The following is a 5,643-nucleotide window of genomic DNA, read 5'->3' as shown; positions in this document are numbered from 1 at the left end:
TTTGTATACCTAACCCTTAACTATACCCCACAATTTTAAAATAAAAAATATGTAAAAAAATATTATCAACCACATTAAAGTACATGCCCTTAACTCACATCCGTTCACAGCTCTGTGAGGAGACGGATGCAAAGCACACACATCTTTACGAGAGCCACTCCAGATAATTTTTTTTAGAAAAACAGTCACTGATGGCAGCACATTTTAATACACAGAATGGGTCACAAAACTTGCTTACTCGTGTGACATATCCAACTTGCTCGACTAACACAATCTGTCACTTCAGGGGAGAATAACAACTGTCTTCAAGTTGGTAGATAAAGTGGCTACATTTAAAGTCAAACTGGAATTATGGGGGGCAATGAGTGAACATTGAGTTTTTTTATTTCAAACATAAGCAGAGATCTTGAAAGAGACTGAGCCAGGACCTTTTTTAATTCAGCTGGCTCATCATCACCTGTCTCAGCTTTCAAAAGAGCATTATTTCCCAACCACAAAAGACCCTCGAACTGGGAAGGGATGGATATGTGATTCATCTGTGAGTAAGCCAGGTGAGTCGACTTTGTCCATCCTAGAAGATCAATTGCTTGTGACTGCAAACGATGGTGACTTTAAAAGTATATTTGAGGCAACTTCAAATCTCCATACATTCTGGACTAAAGTCAAGGTGGAAAAATATCCTGAGATTGCTACAAAAACACTGAAAATTTTCACCAAGCTGTGCTCAGGCCGTATGCTTCCTGTCCTCGAATTGCTTTCACATTATATCTGTTTGTTAACTTGTAAACAAAGATTTAAGTTTTATGCCATTTGCTCCCATCTTCTTTTGAAATATCATCTTGGGATGGGTGCAGTGGCTCAAGCCTATAATTCCAGCAGTTTGGGAGGCTGAAGTGAGGAGATTGCATGAGCCCACGGGTTCAAGAACAGCTGGGGACCTTGGCGAGACCTCATCTCTACAATAAATAAAAAAAAATTCGCCGGGTGTGGTAGCATGTGCCTGTTGTTCCAGCTACTTGGAAGGCTGAGGTGGAAGGATCACCAGAGCCCAGGAGTTTGACTCTGAGGTGGCCATGAGAATGCCACTGCACTCCAGTCTGGACGCTGGAGTGAGACTCTGACGCAAAAAAGAAAAAGAAATATCATTTCTCTAGACTTTTAACTACAGCCACGGTCTGAATGTATGTGATACTAATTAATCCTCAATAGCAGCATTTTGGCAAAGAAACTTGACTTGCGTGACCTTTCATACTGGTTGGAATTACACTTAAATGATTATTTTTCTGAGCCAAACTCTTTAGAACCGTTTTAGAGTGTTGGCGGGATTCCATGAGCACTCTAGTCACTCTCCTCCACAAATTCATATGTTGAAACTTAATCTCCTCCACAAATGTATATGTTGAAACTTAATCCCCAGTGTAATAGAGGTGAGTAGGCTATGGGGACAGAACAGTGCCCTCATGAAAGAGATTACTGCCCTCACAAAAGAATCTTGAGGGAGCCCATTTACCCCTTCCATGAAGAAAGGACATACATAGAAGGTGTCATGAGAATCAGGCTGTCTTACTAGAACCTTAACGTTATTTCAAATATGTGATATCCATGGTCTAGCTATAATTTTTTTTTTTGCCTTTTTGAGTATGGCAGTTTGCCTTCAAAAACAAGTACTGTTTCTTGGAGACTGTAAGATGGAGAAACACACATTTCATTCAGTAGAGGCTATCAGTGTACTGTTGGTTGACAAATTCAACTATTCAGGTAACTTTTTCTTCTGAAAACAAATTATAAATATTAGTAGAATTTATGAATTATATGATTAATATAAAATAAGCATATTCAATGACAAAAAACTTCCAGAGTAACTTTTTATAAGCGAAGGTATCATAGATGTGAAATTACCAGTATCATGAGCTTTTTATTTTTATTTATTTTTATTTTATTTTATTATTATTATTATTATTTGAGTTGGAGTCTCACTGTCACCCAGACTGGATGCAGTGGCTGCTCCCGGCCACCGCAGCCTCAACCTGCTGGGCTCCGGTGATCCTTCCGCCTCAGCCTTCCAAGTAGCCGGAAATTACAGGCATGCGCTACTATGCCCGACTGATTTTTTGATTTATTGTAAAGATGAGGTCTCGCTGCCCAGGTGGGTCTCGAACCCGCGGGTTCAGGCAATCCACTCACCTCAACCTCCCAAAGGCACAGGATTACAGGCTGAGCCACCGAGTCTGGCTATCATGAGATTTTTAATCACCAAATATTTAAAAATTTGTGGAGCAGGTTTTGCAAACTGTAAAACTAATGTATGTACCAGATCAAATTATTTTTTGCGATATTTTGTAGACCGTCTCTGAAATGATGTCTGGGTCTTGGGTGAACTGATGAAGAATATATTTCCTATTCAGGTCAGAAGTAGTTGTAAAACATTTTGATAAGAAAGATTTATAACTTGTATAGAAAGCCTTTCACTTGTTTAAACATAGATAAGAACCTCACCAAATTATTGTGGAGAATTTGAGAATTCAGGTGCCATGATGAATGTGGAAAAAATGCTTATATATATTCTTTCTATATTTTTAAAGTTTTAAGGAAAATAAAACAGGATTTCAGTAAATTCATAATACTACCTATGGTATGATAAAAAAATCAGGTGATGAACAAAAGATCAATTTAACACTGTCTAGTTGGAACTTTTAACACAAAATATCTAACTTTCATTTTTTTAAACTATGATGCATACTAGTCTATTTTAGTGTCCTTTCCCACATTTTTCAGATGCTAAATGGCAGTTACTGGTTATAACATGAAAATACAAGATTTTCTGCATTCTCAAGTATAATATTTCTTATCACATTAAATTCCCTATTTCATTTGTAAACTACTTTCTGAAAGAGTACAGTTACATTCTCTTAGGGGTAAATAAACATTTGATTTTCTTTCCTCTTTAAACTCAACATAACTGATCATTAATTTAAATACTTATTTCCCTTAGTTTGTAGATGTTTGAAACTAAAAATGTGTATTTCATGAGATGCATATTTACTACAAATATTATGTTAAATTCTTTTCTAACATTTCTTTTTGAACATTTTTTTTTCTAACATTTTAAAAAACATTTGCCAAGGTGTATTTTATGGCCCACAGTGTGATATATTTTGGTGAATGTCCCATGTGAATTTGAGAAGAAGGTTGTTGGATAAAGATTTCTATAAATGTCAATTATATCCAGTTGATTGATGGTGGTGATTAGTTCAACTATGTCTTCACTGATTCTCTGCCTGCTTTATTTGTCAATTATAGGTAGACGTTGAAATCCAACTATAATAGTAGATTTATTTATTTCTCCTTGCAGTTCTATCATCTTTTGCCCCATGTATTTTGATGCTTTGTTGCTAGGTGCATACAGTTGAAGTCATCAATGAATTAAGTTTATGATAATTCATAGTCATTTTCCAAGATTCTTCTGACTTCTGGAATTAAGTACCGAAAAAAATCCTTTTCTCCATCAAAACACTGAAATGATTTAAAGTAAACTAAGTTCAGGGTTTAAGCACCTGTGTCCTCAGGAATTTCTGACTGGAGAATCGTGTCAAGTGGGATTCACTGCTTGTCTCTAATGTGCAAAAACATAATAACCAGAATAGACAATTCTCGTATGAACACCCAAGACAAGAATTTATCTTACCTAATGTGTATGTAATTCTCTCCTGAAAAAATAAATCTACTCTGAAGCACAGGAGATTTAGACTTCACTAGTGGCCCTAGATTACTTCCTGCTACAACGCCAACCACAACTACCTGTTAAGCCAAACGTGCTTGGACCTCTACGAATATGGAATCACTTGTATAAACAGGTGAGTTAATTAATAATGTGATTAGCATCAACACTTTTGCATCTTTCAAGTTTCTGAGGTTGGCACTGATCCCTATGATTTTCCCAGGCATGGGGTCTTCCTTTCCAGGTAGACTTTCTTCTGATAATGGCCCTTACTCTTTCAAAGAGCCAATGTGGGGACTCTGCTATTTACCAATTATATCAATCCAATTATATGTTAAGAAACAGGTGACATAACTACAATATGAACCTGTGGGGCAATGGGAGTCATTTTGAGTCAAACATGAGCTGACTCTCCATCTCTTTACCACTCTGGACCCTTCTTTCACTGGTAGACCAGAGTGACATTTGGGTTCTTTAGGAATTAGTTTAGTGATTACTATGCTTAGTAATATCTGAAAATCTCAGTATGTCTTTTCTTCTAGTACATAATCACCCTAGTAAATGGCTCTGGGTCTTTTGGGGAAGATTTGGTGGAAAATATACAGAATATGCACATATTATAGCAGTGCTGCAGAGTCTTTTATTAAGAAGAACTAGACTTAGACAAAGGGCTTCATGAGATGCCTTAGGTCTTGAAACTGAGTACGGGGAAATGACTTTCCATTGTGACAACTCAAATCACCTTTAGGAGATGGAAACCAGGAGGATTTTTCTCTGTTTATCGATCAAGCAATATTTTAGCAGTCTACCCATATATTTTATTCCTAGAGTCATGATTACATAATAGCTATTACCAAATGTCCCCGTGGGCTAAAATATTCTGGGTACCCATCGTGCAATTGGCAGCAAAGTGATAATATTTGGTCTCTGCTACTTTAGAATCATCAATGTAATAAAAGAGCCCATTTCGATGGCAATATCCCAAAGATTACATCCCGCCTGGAAATGAGAGCCAACACAAGTTTTTAAAAAAATTGTTTTATTTTAAAGGTGTAGAGTACACTTCAGGATTAGGTATACAAGTGGACGTCGTACAGGTAGAGTTGTGACCTGCCTTTGGTCCCCATTTTATCTGGTTTGAGATCAGGTACCCTTATTGATGTTGTGTGTCCCCCAGCCCCCACCCTGGCAATATCCCATTACTGCCAATCCCTTTCTTATGGTATTATGGTAAATGTTAAGGGTTCACTTATGAGTGAGAACATGTGGTACTCAGTTCTTTGTTTCTGTGATAGATCACTGAACATGATAGACTCTAAATACATCCAAGTTTCTGCAAAGTCCAAATGTTTGTCCTTGTTTACGGATGCATAATAATCCATCATATATATGTATCACATTTTAAAAATTTTGTCCAGTTTCAATGGGCAGCAAAGTTGGTTCCATGTTTTTGCTATTGTGAATAGTGCTGCAATAAACATGTATACGCAGGTATCTTTTTCATAGAATGACTTGAGTTCCTCACGGCATATTCCCAGAAGGGGAATTGCTGGACATATAGAAGGTCAATTTTTAATTCTTTTAGAAATCGCCACACTGTTTTCCATAGTGGTTGTACTAGTTTGCATTTCACCAGCCGTGTAGAAGTGTTCCCTTTGCTCCACATCCTCACTGGCATGTTTTTTGTTTTATTAATGATGGTTATTCTTAGTGGGGTTAGGTGGTACCTCAGTGTGGTTTTGATTTGCATTTCTCTGATGATGGATGAGGCTGAGCCCTTTTTAATGTGTCTGTTGGGTGACCGTATAACTTCTTTCAGAAGTGTGTATTCATGTGTTTGCCCATTTTTTTTTTTTTGAGTTGGAGTGTCACTCTGTCACCCAGACTGGAGTGCAGTGGCCGCTCCCAGCCACTGCAGCCTCGAC

The sequence above is a fragment of the Carlito syrichta genome, unplaced genomic scaffold (genome assembly GCF_000164805.1).
Source record: "Carlito syrichta isolate Samal-C Ts95f unplaced genomic scaffold, Tarsius_syrichta-2.0.1 Scaffold314865, whole genome shotgun sequence".
NCBI classification, from domain to species: Eukaryota; Metazoa; Chordata; class Mammalia; order Primates; family Tarsiidae; genus Carlito; species Carlito syrichta.
This window is presented reverse-complemented; position numbering follows the sequence as displayed.